The sequence below is a fragment of the Hyla sarda genome, chromosome 11 (genome assembly GCF_029499605.1).
Source record: "Hyla sarda isolate aHylSar1 chromosome 11, aHylSar1.hap1, whole genome shotgun sequence".
NCBI classification, from domain to species: domain Eukaryota; kingdom Metazoa; phylum Chordata; class Amphibia; order Anura; family Hylidae; genus Hyla; species Hyla sarda.
In genome coordinates, this window is record NC_079199.1 from 11607264 (window position 1) to 11624089 (window position 16826).

Genomic DNA, 16826 nt, shown 5'->3' on the forward strand with positions numbered 1-16826 from the left:
CTTCAGCGGGATCCATGGCCGGATCTACTGTCACGATGCCGGCTGGCAGGTAGTGGATCCTCTGTGCCAGAGAGGGATTGGCGTGGACCGTGCTAGTGGACCGGTTCTAAGCCACTACTGGTTTTCACCAGAGCCCGCCGCAAAGCGGGTTGGTCTTGCTGCGGCGGTAGTGACCAGGTCGTATCCACTAGCAACGGCTCACCTCTCTGGCTGCTGAAGATAGGCGCGGTACAAGGGAGTAGGCAGAAGCAAGGTCGGACGTAGCAGAAGGTCGGGGCAGGCAGCAAGGATCGTAGTCAGGGGCAACGGCAGAAGGTCTGGAAACACAGGCAAGGAACACACAAGGAACGCTTTCACTGGCACTAAGGCAACAAGATCCGGCAAGGGAGTGCAAGGGAAGTGAGGTAATATAGGGAAGTGCACAGGTGATTACCCTAATTGGAACCACTGCGCCAATCAGCGGCGCAGTGGCCCTTTAAATCGCAGAGACCCGGCGCGCGCGCGCCCTAGGGAGCGGGGCCGCGCGCGCCGGGACAGAACAGACGGGGAGCGAGTCAGGTAGGGGAGCCGGGGTGCGCATCGCGAGCGGGCGCTACCCGCATCGCGAATCGCATCCCGGCTGGCAGCGGGATCGCAGCGCCCCGGGTCAGAGGACGTGACCGGAGCGCTGCAGCGGAGAGAGTGAAGTGAGCGCTCCGGGGAGGAGCGGGGACCCGGAGCGCTCGGCGTAACACTGCTCCTATATACAAGAATATAACTACTATAATACTGCCTCCTATACACAAGAATATTACTACTATAATACTGCTCCTATATACAAGAAAATGACTACTATAATACTGCCTCTATATACAAGAATATAACTACTATAATACTGCTCCTATATACAAGAATATAACTACTATAGTACTGCTCCTATATACAAGAATATAACTACTATAATACTGCCTCTATATACAAGAATATAACTACTATAATACTGCTCCTATATACAAGAATATAACTACTATAGTACTGCTCCTATATACAAGAATATAACTACTATAATACTGCCTCTATATACAAGAATATAACTACTATAATACTGCTCTTACAGTATACACAATAGTAAAACTGACATATTTTCCATACTCTGAAATAATCATATACTTCAAGTGCTTTTAAGTCAATTGAAACTTTTCCCATCCATTCCAGGCTGATTCATACATGCTTTATTATTCTTATAGATTTAGTGCTGTTTTCATTAATAATAATAAGCGCCCGCTCCCCTCCCCCACCTGCTCCTCCAGGTACATGAGTCCCAACTTCCTATAACACTATACTATTTAGTTCAATGTTGAAATAATTAAAAGCTTATGACGCATGTATAATAGTCCCAGTAAATAATAAACATCATCTTCCCACATTACAATGTTGCAAAAACATTTGAATTATTATTTTAATTAAGATGCGCGGCTGTAACTTCTTTGTACATTACCACTTTAATGCTTATAGGTTGCGCCATTAAAATTAAATATGGCTTCATACCTCACCAGTAAATTATTTAGCGTTGCTTGTTGTTGCTGGTTTAATTTTCATGCTTATGAGGTTTCTAGGGATATTTATGAGATGATCCTGTTATTATGTTCTGTGGATATTAACAAACTCCTCCTGACAGGGTCATTATTTGTAGTGCATGGGGGGGGGGGGGATACTCTATAGATATGAAGGGCTCCATACACACTTGTGTTAGGTTAGAGTTCTACTTTTTTCAAGGGTACCTCTCATCAAATAAACTTATGATATATTTTAGATTAATGAATGTTGAATAACTTTCCAATAGCATGTTAATGAAAAATATGCTTCTTTCTATTGTATTTTTCCCGATCAGTCCTGTCAGCAAGCATTTCTGACTCATGCTGGAGTCCTAAACACTCAGAGCTGCCAGCCTGCTTTGTTCACAGCCAAACAGGTTGTGAACAAAGCAGGCTGGCAGCTCTGAGTGTTCTCCTTTGTGAACAAAGCAGACTGGCAGCTCGTAATGTTTAGGACTCCAGCATGAGTCTGAAATGCTTGCTGCCTGGACTGGTAGGGAGACCCCTAGTGGTCATTTCTTCAAAGTGGAAAATTAAATAGAAAGAAGCATATTTTTTTAATAACATGCAACTGTAAAGTTATTCTGCATTCATTAATCTATAGTATGTCAAAAGTTTTTTTAATGAGAGGTGCCCTTTAAGGAGATGGGTAACAACACCTCAACAAACACTGGATAGTCTGGATAGAATGATATGAGATAGATAGGTATGTAATGACTATAATACTGCCCCTATGTACAAGAATATAACTACTATAATACTGCTTCTATATACAAGAATATAACTACTATAATACTACTCCTATATACAAGAATACAACTACTATAATACTGGCTCCTATATACAAGAATATAACTACTATAATACCGCTCCTATATAAAAGAATATAACTACTATAATACTGCTCCTATATACAAGAAAATAACTACTATAATACTGCCTCCTATATACAAGAATATGACTACTATAATACTGCTCATATATACAAGAATATAACTACTATAATACTGCCTCCTATGTACAAAAAAATAACTACTATAATACTGCCCCAATATGTACAAAAATATAACTTCTATAATACTGATCCTATATACAAGAATATAACTACTATTATACTGCTCCTATATACAAGAATATAACTAATTTACTACTGCTCCTATATATAAGAATATAACTACTATAATACTGCTCCTATATACAAGAATATAACTACTATAATACTGCTCCTATATACAAGAATATCACTACTTTACTACTGCTCCTATATACAAGAATATAACTTCTATAATACTGCTCCTATATACAAAAATGTAACCACTATAATACTGCCCCTATATACAAGAATATAACTACTATAATACTGCCCCATGTACAAAAATATAACTACAATAATACTGCTCCTATATACAAGAATATAACTACTATGATACTGATCCTATATACAAGAATATATCTAGTATAATACTGATCCTATATACAAGAATATAACTACTATAATACTGCTCCTATATACAAGAATATAACTACTATAATACTGCTCCTATATACAAGAATATAACTACTATAATACTGCTCCTATATACAAGAATATAACTACTATAATACTGCTCCTATATACAAGAATATAACTACTATAATACTGTCCCCTATATTCAAGAATATAACTACTATAATACTGTCTCCTATATACAAGAATATAGCTACTATAATACTGCTCCTCTATACAAGAATATAACTACTATAATACTGCTCCTATATACAAGAATATAACTACTATAATACTGCTCCTATATACAAGAATATAACTACTATAATACTGCTCCTATATACAAGAATATAACTACTGTAATACTGCTCCTATATACAAGAATATAACTACTATAATACTGCTCCTATATACAAGAATATAACTACTATAATACTGCTCCTATATACAAGAATATATCTACTATAATACTGCTCCTATATATAAGAATATAACTACTATAATACTGCTCCTTTATACAAGAATATAACTACAATAATACTGCTCCTATATACAAGAATATAACTACTATAATACTGCTCCTATATACAAGAATATAACTACTATAATACTGCTCCTATATACAAGAATATATCTACTATAATACTGCTCCTATATATAAGAATATAACTACTATAATACTGCTCCTTTATGCAAGAATATAACTACTATAATACTGCTCCTATAAACAAGAATATAACTACTATAATACTGCTCCTATGTACAAGAATATAACTACTATAATACTGCTCCTATATACAAGAATATAACTACTATAATACTGCTCCTATATACAAGAATATAACTACTATAATACTGCTCCTATATACAAGAATATAACTACTATAATACTGCCTCCTATATACAAGAATATAACTACTATAATACTGCTCCTATATACAAGAATATAACTACTATAATACTGCTCCTACATACAAGAATATAACTACTATAATACTGCCTCCTATATACAAGAATATAACTACTATAATACTGCTCTTATATACAAGAATATTACTACTATAATACTGCTCCTATATACAAGAATATAACTACTATAATACTGCTCCTATATACAAGAATATAACTACTATAATACTGCTCCTATATATACAAGAATATAACTACTATAATACTGCCTCCTATATACAAGAATATAACTACTATAATACTGCTCCTATATACAAGAATATAACTACTATAATACTACCCCCTATATACAGTAGTTTGTAGCCTATAGATGACAATGCTTTAACTTAAAAAATAAACAATACATTTTAATAAAGAGACATCACAGTCCTCTAAATATTATTACAGGCTGCACAAACATTTAGTGTATTTGTTTTTAAATTTAACACAAATCACACAGCTGACTATACTATATGGAATAATATTGTAAATATTTTTATTATTATTATTAATAAAGACAAAAGGCAATGTCCAGCGTGGAAGTTCAAGCAATTCTTGGAAGTTTATTCAGCAATTAGCCAACATGACAAACAGGTGACGCGTTTCGGCCACAATACGTAGCCTTAGTCGTACGACTAAGGCTACGTATTGTGGCCGAAACGCGTCACCTGTTTGTCACGTTGGCTAATTGCTGAATAAACTTCCAAGAATTGCTTGAACTTCCACGCTGGACATTGCCTTTTGTCTTTCCTGTTTCTCTGGATCGGGGTCCGGTCTTGGTCTCGTGTCGTGGAATGGGCGAGAGGGGGATCTGTGTCTACTGCTGTTTGCCTTGTCTATTATTATTATTGTCATTATAATGTTCTTATGTTGATTTATACCGTTTTTTAAATGACACATTGGAAATCATAAGATTCTTTGCAGGAGATTCCAAGTGCTGTAAATTCTGGGACATTTTACTCGACAGAACAAAAGGTGTTGAAAACCCACACAACATGTACCAAGTGACATAAATCAAATGTCTAAATGTAAGGGGGCGCCTGCTGAGACGGTGCAGTGTCCGTGCAGTCAGTCAGATTGCAGCAGAGAATCCTCCAGGCGCTCTGTGGATTTGAAGCGCGTCATTAATTCATATTTATTTTTATCTATGCAGAAACTGATTTTTTTTTGTCCTAAAAATGCAAAACTAAAATTAATTATATTCTCTAAATACTAAAAACACCGGAGCTTTGTATCTGTGACATTGAGCAGAACATCGCGCCCGGCCCTGATTGAGACTAAATCTGGAAGATGTTAATCTGCAGCCACAGGGTGCTGTATGGGAATTTTTGTGATGAACGTGGTATGGTACATATTGGGTCACTACTGCCTAGTCCAGTGCTTCCCAACCAGGGTGCCTCCAGCTATTGCAAAACTACAACTCCCAGCAAGCAAGGACAGCCAAAGGCTGTCCGGGCATGCTGGGAGTGGTAGTTTTGCAACAGCTGGAGGCACCCTGGTTTGAAGCACTGGCCTAGTCTTTCCATACAGTCATGAAACTGGAGAGAAGAAAGTATGGATGACTAAGTGGATAGATTGGATGCACAGATGAGTAAGTGGATGGATTGGATGCACAGATGAGTAAGTGGATGGATTGGTGGATGCACAGATGAGTAAGTGGATGGATTGGTGGATGCACAGATGAGTAAGTGGATGGATTGGTGGATGCACAGATGAGTAAGTGGATGGATTGGTGGATGCACAGATGAGTAAGTGGATGGATTGGTGGATGCACAGATGAGTAAGTGGATGGATTGGTGGATGCACAGATGACAAAGTGGATGGATTGGATGTACAGATTATTAAGTGGATGTATTGGTGGATACACAGATGACTAAGTGGATGGATTGGATGTACAGATGATTAAGTGGATGGATTGGTGGATACATAGATGACTAAGTGGATGGATTGGTGGATACACAGATGAGTAAGTGGATGGATTGGTGGATACACAGATGACTAAATGGATGGATTGGTGGATGCACAGATGACTAGGTGGATGGATTGGTGGATACATAGATGACTAGGTGGATGGATTGGTGGATACACAGATGAGTAAGTGGATGGATTGGTGGATACACAGATGACTAAATGGATGGATTGGTGGATACACAGATGACTAAATGGATGGATTGGTGGATGCATAGATGACTAGGTGGATGGATTGGTGGATACATAGATGACTAGGTGGATGGATTGGTGGATACATAGATAACTAAGTGGTTGGATTGGTGGATACACAGCCAAAGACTGTCCGGCAATGCTGGGAGTTGTAGTTTTGCGACAGCTGGAGATTCACAGTTTGGAGACCACTGTCTTGTGACTATACCCTAACATAGAACACACCGACATGTTTTCTTTTATCATTCCTACGATGAATCATCAGAATTTTTTTCATATTCTCCCTTGAAGATCGGAGATGCCACTGTGTGTCACTGATAGACTAACGGTAGAATGATGGTGACTTTCTCTCCTTTATTTTACCCAAATTGTTTTACGGGAGGGAATGTAATGTAATGTCCTCCTCTCATTTTTTTATAGCCGGCACGTTTCCCCTTGAAGGATTTATCCGTCCGCACTTCTCCGCTATTTTTCCACGAACACGAAGGTAATTGAAACTCCCGGCCCACCTAATCTTGTTCTAAACTTCTGTTTCTGTCGGTTCGACGTTAATGAGTGCGGAACAATAAACAGATCAATGTCCTCCTTATTTTAAGGCTTGTCTGGCGTCTAATGGCGGCAATAACATGGGCGATAACTTTGACAGCTAATTACGGCATTATAATTACAATACATCGCCATAGCCGGAGACCTTGTCCTAATAAACATTATTGTATCTCATTTTGTGTGTAGCGGCCATCGGCCTAAGAGACGGGGGCGTCTCGACATCTCGAGCCAAAGTTGCTTTCTAAGATTTTGGGAAAACCTTCTAGGAATCCAGTAGAAAGAGAACATCTGGAAGACGTGTGTTAGAAATAGCAGAAATCTTCCTGTTAGTTTGTCTATTAGTCTGATCATTTAGGAACTCTACCCTAAACAAGCCAGGGCTAGCAGTCAGGATCGCTGATCCAGAGATCAGCGATCCTGACTGCCAGCCCTGGCTTGTTTAGAGTAGAGTTCCTATTGTTTAGCCTTTTCTTTTTTAATTCCTGACTTGTGCAGTTCTGTGCGGATTATAGCATGTTATGTGTTATTTGGAACCTAAGTGTTCTTTGTATTTCACTTGTACCTTTGTCAAGTTTATTTTTTTTATTCTTTGTTCTTTTGTGTAATCCTGGTTTTGGTATTCTACTATTGTTTATGATAGGGAGAGTCAAAGGTTACTGAAGGGACATTTGCAGAAACAGTAGGGTTAGTTTGTTTGATGATGGGTTAAAGCTCAAGGCAAGATAATGTTTGTTTTTATTTTTCATCTTCTTTTTCATTACTGATCATCATCAGGGCCAGTACCAACACTCGATGCCAGCACTGGATTAACTATCCCCACTGCCGGTTGCTTTGCTCAGGTACACCTATGAACAGGAGAACGATGTGGGGTCTCTGACTAACATATGTACCTTCAGTCCGGCGCCCGGTCCCTTTCTTCTGCGAATTGTGCACAGGAGGCAGGCTTGCCTGGCGAATTTGAATATTCATGTGGCACTGGTCACATGAGAGCACGTGACCAGCGCCTATGAATATTCAAATTCACCCGGTGGGCCCGACTCCAGTGCACAATTCGCTGAAGAAAGAAGCGGACCTTCAGAGGGACCTAACTACTTTATGGAGGCAAAGAGGGACCTTAATACTATATTGGGGCCCAGAGAGATCCAAGTTCTATATGGGGCACAGGGGGGGCTAACCACTATTTGGGACACAAAGGGGCCATACTATTATATGGGTAGTATAAGAGACAAAAAAGAGACCACACAGGGCGCCTAGTGCGTCATCCCAAATATCCGAATAGGTATACAGAATTGCATTGTGCTCACCTGGAGCGCAAGGTAAATGTGCATATCGCCCAACACAGTGGGTATAGATGTCTGGTAGATTCCTTGGAGTGCTGCAAGGCCGTAGGGATATTGAGACAGACCAAGGTCCGTCCACAAATGGTATAGCAGGAGTCTGGAAAATTATCCCCCTCTAGACGCTACTTCTCCGGATGGAATCACACAAAGGATGGTTCAGAATAAAGTAGATTTTTTTTTAATCTAATTTACCAATGATGTGTTTCGGGTATACACCTTTCCTCAGATACCAATCTGAGGAAGGGTATATACCAGAAACGCGTTATTGCTAAATAAAATAAAAAATTTAACTTTGTTCTGAACCTTCCTTTGTGTGATTCCATCTGGAGAAGTAGCGCCTAGAGGGGGATAATTTTCCAGACTCCTGCTAACTATTATATATGGGAACATATGTTGGTCTTACAGCTATATGGGGCACAGAGGGGTCTTACAATTAAATGGGGGCATAGAGGTGCCTAATACTAAATGGGTGCACAGAGAGGCCTAACAACTATTTGGGAGAACAGAGGGGCCTTACTGATATATGGTGGCACGCCATGGCCTAACTACTGTATGGTGACACACTGGGGCCTTATTGTTATAATGGGGACACTGAGTGCCAAATACTATATGGAGGCACAGAGAGGCCTAACCACTATTTGGGGGCACAGAGAGGCCTAACCACTATTTGGGGGCACATAATGGGCCATACTACTATCTGGTAGCACTGATGGGGCCTTACTACCATAATAGGGCACTGAGCCAAGGCCAGTATAAGTGTTCATGATGACCTGGGCCGGATTGAAAAGAAAAAGAAAAGTAAATAAAAAATAACTGTGAATAAAGAAGACGTCACATGTGAGTCCCTGGACATAAGTGCACTGCCACCATTTGTACATTACGCAGAGCCTGTCTAGAACTGATTGTGGTATTAGTCACTATGTGGTGGTAATGGTAGTGGTCACCGTGTGGCGGCATTATTTGTCCCTTGACTACTGGTATTATTGGTTTAACTGGTCTTGGTATACTGGATTTGGCAGAAAATAACCCACTGCAATATACAGTTCTAACACATCTCATCCACATGCTGCGACTCAAACCAAAAGCGCAAGCGGCAGGAGACCTGCAACAATTACAGCTGGTGCCGAGCGATTATATTTGCTTTCATTATTATTGTCACTGTATGACATACACTGCTAAGGGGCCACTAAGGCTCTGTCACCCACTTAAACCTGGGGCCGGACCTGATCATCATCAATCATTTGTAACATCATCCATTCCATCTTTTCTTCCTGTCACCTACTGTTGAGTTGCTATTTTTGCTGTTTTTACCTGGCAAAATGTATATGTGCTCTGTATGTTTTCTTGCAACTACAGTAACTGCTTTTCTTACTTTTCTGCAATACCTTAAGTCCTGGGGGTATCTGAGTACTAGGGGACTCCATTAGGATCAAGGAAAGGCGACTGCTAAAGATAAATCCCAATTTCACTACACTTTTTCCTACTTCTACAACTAAATGTCTCAGCAATGCCAGTGAAGGACCGGAAGTCACCAGACCGAGAGCTGCTGGGGATCGGGAATGGTAAGAATTAGTTATATTTTATGTTCAACCCTGGAAAATCTTTTTAAGGCCCCAGATGGCAGATTTCTCAGTGGGAAAAATCAGTCGCTGATCTGCTGATCTTTAGATTTCGTATTTTAAAGGGGTATTTCGGCCAAATACATCTTATTACTTACTGAAGAAAATGGAGGAAGTCCAGCATACGGAAAACTCAGCTTTATTGCAGATAAAAGCAGGTACAACACCAGGGGAAACATCAAAGGGACATCAGGACACGTTTCGGGTGGGTAAACCACCCTTCATCACAGTCTGTCTGTGAAAAAGGGTGGTTTACCCACCTGAAACGCGTCCAGATGTCCATTTGATGTTTTTAATGGTGTATTGTACCTGTTTTTATCTGCAATAAAGCTGAGTTTTCCATATGCTGGACTTCCTCCATTCTCTTCAGTCTGCTCACGCACTTGGGTCTGTGCGTGTCCGAGTCTGTGCGAGTCTGATTGCGGGAGGCCCTCTGCTGGAACCCCCTGAGATCTCCGTGCTGTTACGCCTAGCGCTCCGGGCCCCCGCTCCTCCCCGGAGCGCTCACGGCGTCTTTCTCCCTGCAGCTCCCCGGTCAGTCCCGCTGACCGGGAGCGCTGCTCTGTCATGGCCGTTGGGGATGCGATTCGCACAGCGGGACGCGCCCGCTCGCGAATCGCATCCCAGGTCACTTACCCGTTCCCGTCCCCTGCTGTCATGTGCTGGCGTGCGCGGCACCGCTCTCTAGGGCGCGCGCGCGCCAGCTCCCTGAGACTTAAAGGGCCAGTGCACCAATGATTGGTGCCTGGCCCAATTAGCTTAATTGGCTTCCACCTGGTCCCTGACTATATCTATCCTCCTCCCATGCACTTCCTTGCCGGATCTTGTTGCCCTTGTGCCTAGTGAAAGCGTTTTGTGTGTTTAAAGCCTGTGTACCAGAACTTCTGCTATCTCCCCTGACTACGAACCTTGCCGCCTGCCCCCGACCTTCTGCTACGTCCGACTTTGCTTCTGCCTACTCCCTTGTACCTCGCCTATCTTCAGCAGTCAGAGAGGTGAGCCGTTGCTAGTGGATACGACCTGGTCACTACCGCCGCAGCAAGACCATCCCGCCTTGCGGCGGGCTCTGGTGAAAACCTGTAGTGGCTTAGAACCGGTCCACTAGCGCGGCCCTCGCCATCCCTCTCTGGCACAGAGGATCCACTACCTGCCAGCCGGCATCGTGACAGTAGATCCGGCCACTCGCATTGACATGCGTTTTTCTGAGAGGCATCAAGAGCTCCGCCAGGAAAAAGACTTAGATCTCTGGACACCTCTCCCACAGTCTCCACTGCAATCTGCGCCTAGGCCTCCCGCCGAGGAGGCCATGCAAGTGGATCGGTCTCGCCTGACCCTGGAAGAGAGGAATCGCCGTAAGGAAGAGAATCTTTGTCTGTACTGTGCCAGTACTGAACATTTTTTGGTGGATTGCCCAATCCGTCCTCCACGTCTGGGAAACGCACGCTCGCACCCAGCTCTCGTGGGTGTGGCGTCTCTTGATGCTAAGTCGGCTTCTCCACGTCTCACGGTGCCTGTTCGGATTTCTACTTCAGCCAGCTCTCCCCTCTCAGCCGTGGCCTGCCTGGACTCTGGAGCTTCTGGGAATTTTATTCGGGAGTCCTTAGTGAATAAATTCCGCATTCCGGTGACCCGTCTTGTCAAGCCACTCCACATTTCCGCGGTCAACGGAGCCAGGTTGGATTGCACCGTGCGTTACCGCACGGAGCCCCTCCTAATGTGCATCGGACCTCATCACGAGGAAATTGTATTTTTTGTCCTTCCTAATTGCACTTCTGAAGTTCTCCTTGGACTACCCTGGCTTCAACACCATTCCCCAACCCTGGATTGGTCCACTGGGGAGATCAAGAGTTGGGGTCCCTCTTGTTCCAAGGACTGCCTTCAACCGGTTCCCAGTACTCCCTGCCGTGACCCTGTGGTTCCTCCTGTATCCGGTCCCCCTAAGGTCATTACGGACTCTGCCTGCCACAGGAAATGCCTCTCCCCCCCTCCCAGTCCCATCAGGCAAGCCCCTGTGTCCCCTCATGGCCCTCGTCCTGGTGTCACACTGCCCCGTGCCAGGTCTCGCCCTCTGCCCTCTCTCCCCATTCCTACTCCTGCTGTTCTGCCTGCCATTGAGGAATCCCTCCATCCTTTCCCGGTGTCCTCATCCCAGGGGAGGCAGTTACCGGATAAAGAGAAGGGGAGACCTAAGGGGGGGGGGTACTGTTACGCCTAGCGCTCCGGGCCCCCGCTCCTCCCCGGAGCGCTCACGGCGTCTTTCTCCCTGCAGCTCCCCGGTCAGTCCCGCTGACCGGGAGCGCTGCTCTGTCATGGCCGTTGGGGATGCGATTCGCACAGCGGGACGCGCCCGCTCGCGAATCGCATCCCAGGTCACTTACCCGTTCCCGTCCCCTGCTGTCATGTGCTGGCGCGCGCGGCTCCGCTCTCTAGGGCGCGCGCGCGCCAGCTCCCTGAGACTTAAAGGGCCAGTGCACCAATGATTGGTGCCTGGCCCAATTAGCTTAATTGGCTTCCACCTGGTCCCTGACTATATCTATCCTCCTCCCATGCACTTCCTTGCCGGATCTTGTTGCCCTTGTGCCTAGTGAAAGCGTTTTGTGTGTTTAAAGCCTGTGTACCAGAACTTCTGCTATCTCCCCTGACTACGAACCTTGCCGCCTGCCCCCGACCTTCTGCTACGTCCGACTTTGCTTCTGCCTACTCCCTTGTACCTCGCCTATCTTCAGCAGTCAGAGAGGTGAGCCGTTGCTAGTGGATACGACCTGGTCACTACCGCCGCAGCAAGACCATCCCGCCTTGCGGCGGGCTCTGGTGAAAACCTGTAGTGGCTTAGAACCGGTCCACTAGCACGGTCCACGCCAATCCCTCTCTGGCACAGAGGATCCACTACCTGCCAGCCGGCATCGTGACACGTGCAGCACCCACATTCTATGTGAAGCTGCTTCTTCAGTCTCGGAAACCTCTGTGTTTCTGGGACTGGAGACGTGACATCACGCGCCCTCCATTCATGTCTATGGGAGGGGGAGTGACTGCTGTCACGCCCCCTCCCATAGACATGAATGGAGGGAGCGTGGCGTGATGTCATGAAGACTGGAGAAGAAGCTCTGCATAGAATGCGGGTGCTGCACTGAGATAGCGAGGGGGGCCGCTCCTTTGCATAGGGATGAGATGTCTTTGGCTGGAAAACCCCTTTTTATTTAGTAGATTTCCTTCCTTCCTCATTTTGGAAGCAGAAAGTCCCGTATAATGAGGCTAATCTGTATCCTGGCAATCCAGTGTTAATAATTGAGAGGCTGCCTTGTACTGGCTGTCTTGACTGCTAGCCCTGTATTATTTAGGGTAGAGTTCCTATTGTTTAGCCTTTCTTCAGAAATCCCTGGCTTGTGCAGTTCTGTGCGGATCACAGTCAGCATGTTGTCACAAAGTTACCCGGCCCGGCTCCAGGGCCACCTCCGGTCCTCACTCAACGCGGCAGCGACGGCCCTGTGTGACATGTCCGGCCAGATCATCTAGAGGTAATAAGAAATACAACTATATATGTGCAGATTTCACATAGGAAACATGAGAATTTGGTGCCAAAATCAGTGTGAAATTCTGCAAGTGAACCGGCCCTATAGTTTTGAAGCCATTGAACCACAATGCTACAACGGCAAAACTGATTTCTACGAAACTCTGTGCTGCTGTTGCAATGTGTTCATTTGCATTCGCCATTAGTGATGAGCGGCAGGGGCCATATTCGAATTTGCGATATTTCGCGAATGTATGAATTAATTTTCGTCCTATGTTCGTGAAAATCTGCATATTCGCTATTTTCGTTCTCTTCTTCTTTTCATGCAAAAATTTGTAACGAAATTTGCATAGTGCGCATGCGCAATTATATCTCACCTAAAAGAAGGGAGTGATCAGTGTCCAGTCTGGAAGTGCCGATATTCGCATAAATATTTGCATAAAAAAAGAATATTTGCCATTACGAATATATATCACTATATTCTAAATATTGGCAATATTCGAGGTAAAAATTCTCATTTCGAATATTCGCGCTCAACGCTATAATGGCCGTAGCTTTTTTTGCTGTCTTCCGATGGGACAGATACCATTACATGAATCCCGTTCTATTCCCTATGATCTCCTTCTGATCCCTATAACATCTGCATAGGGTCGGAGTCCCCGCTAATTCAGAAGACGACCATTTGACCTTTCTTTTTTCCTTCCAAACATCACTTTCTGTTTCTTAAACTCCTCACTATTCCTTCCCGCTCTCGTCTGCAATTTTGTCAGATTTTGGCTTTGAAAAGATTCTTTTTTTGTTTTGTTCAAAGAGAAAATCCCCGTTGCTTTTTTTTGGTTGTGACCTCGGGGGAATCTTTGGTGGATCACATGAATGAAGCCTGAATGCTGAATACGGGTTATATACATAGTAGATTGACCCTGCGGGCAGCACAATCACTGAATGCCAATTAGTCTGTACAGAACAGGTTGGCACAACCAGCTGCGATTAAAATGTGCAGCACAGTTGTATTTAAGGCCACTTAAGCGTCTTCAGAGGATGGTTTTACATTCAGATCACATACAAAGAGCTAAAGCAACAAAATGTTCCTTCTCTGATATTCCTTTAGAAAACATAAGTAACAATGCCAGCTGGTCGCTAGATGACAGAACTGGGCTTTACCTAGGTCAGTCACCTTTTCTGGGTCCTAACTGTGGCTGCCAGTACTCAGATGCCCCTGGGACTTGCAGAAGGGCTGATCAGAATGATAAGCAGGTATCACAAGAATCACTTAAAAAGTGCATTTCAATAGAGGCCGATAAAAAGAACAAGGATAGAAACTCACCAACAGATGAGGGGAACCAGAGAAGATGGAATGGATGATGATGACGGTGGTGGTCGGGAATGAAGGAGAAGACAACTAATACAAGGACTGGCAAAGCTAACTTAAAGGGGTTCTCTGTCCTCGGACATCTTATCCCCTATCCATAGGATTGTGAGGGTACGGCCACTTGAACCCCTTACCATCTCCGGGCGGCCCCCAGGCATTCTCAACATTTTTGTTCAGAACGCTGGGTTTGATGTTTATGGGAGAGGGCATGACCAGTGACCACAGCCACCACGTCCCCTCCCATAGACATGAATGGAGGGGGTGTGACGTGACGTCATGAACACGGATGCCCGAACCCAGCATGCTGAACCAAAGTGTTCATAACGCCGGGGTGCCACCCTTGGATAGGGGATAAGATGTCCAGGGGTGGAGTACCCCTTTAAGTCTTCCTCTAATACCAGCCAAACTAATTTCACTACCCCTACAAGGTCCTTATGGAAACTCTTAAAGTGTTGAACTAGCAAAAATATTGGGAAATCACGACAACAAGGCATGGCCGAGCAAAAAATGGATAGATAGATAGATAAATAGATAGATAGATAGATATGAAATAGATAGATATGAGATAGATAGATAGATATGAGATAGATAGATAGATAGATAGATAGATATGAGATAGATAGATAGATAGATAGATAGATATGAGAAAGAAAGATATTAGATAGCTAGATAGATAGATATGAGAAAGATACATATTAGATAGATAGATAAGAGATAGATAGATAGATAGATATGAGAAAGATACATATTAGATAGATATATATGAGAAAGAAAGATATTAGATAGCTAGATAGATAGATATGAGAAAGATACATATTAGATAGATAGATAGATATGAGATAGATAGCTAGATAGATAGATATGAGAAAGATACATATTAGATAGATATATATGAGAAAGAAAGATATTAGATAGCTAGATAGATAGATATGAGAAAGATACATATTAGATAGATAGATAGATATGAGATAGATAGATAGATAGATAGATAGATAGATATGAGAAAGATACATATTAGATAGATAGATATGAGAAAGAAAGATAGAGATGAGAAAGATAAATATTAGATAGATAGATAGATATGAGATAGATAGATTATAGATATTAGATAGATAGATAGATATGAGATAGATAGATTATAGATATTAGATAGATAGATATGAGATAAATAGATATGAGATAGATAGATATGAGATAGATAGATATTAGTGTTGAGCGGCATAGGCCATATTCGAATTCGCGAATATATGGACGAATATTCGTCATATTCGCGAATATTCGCACATTCGTAATATTCTCGTTTTATTTTCGCATATGCGAATATTCGCGTGTGCGAAAATTAACATATACGAAAATTCGCATATGCGAACATTAGCATATCCATATTTCGTATATGCGAAAATATGCACACCGGTCTCACACAGTAGTATTAGAGCCTTCTTACACCACATAAGCTGGAAGCAGAGAGGGATGATCACTGTGATGTGTACTGTGAAAAAAAAATAAAAAAAATAAAAAAATAAACGAATATTCGTAATTACGAATATATAGCGCTATATTCGCGAATATTCGCGAATTCGCGAATATGCGATATTCGCAAATAAAATTCGAATTGCAAATATTCGCGAGCAACACTAATAGATATGAGATAGATAGATAGATAGATAGATATGAGATAGATAGATAGATAGATATGAGATAGATATGAGATAGATAGATAGATATGAGATAGATAGATAGATAATATACATATAATGGGTGATATTAACCTGCTAAATACAGACAGCCGATGTGTAAACACATTTCTGATCTTGCGTTGATTCTTTCCTACAATCCCATAATGTTCCGGTCCTACAGTAACAAGGTCAGACGTCTCCTCGGATTCTGTATTTACATTCTTATCCTGCTGGTTTCTTGTTCCGTTGTTTGATTTCCATCTTGTACCTTTCATCTACGAATAATCATATCAGCAAATATAATTCTGCAGCTCCGGAGGCAGAATTATCCGTGTATGCAAAAACCTGCGGCGGCCATGAAGCGTCTGTAAGGTCTTCATCATGGAGATGGAGACGGAATCGGCTGTTGTCACCGATCCAATCTCTCTACAAGGACCAAGTCATCACAGACACATTAGGAGGTTTGGGCCCTAAATCACTGAGCTCTACCTCAGCCGAAATAAGAGTTCAGCTCCGGATATGGGCAGACATACAAATGGAGCAGGTTTTATTGCATTCTGCTACTTTGTGACAGATGTCCGATTACTTGCATGATAAAAT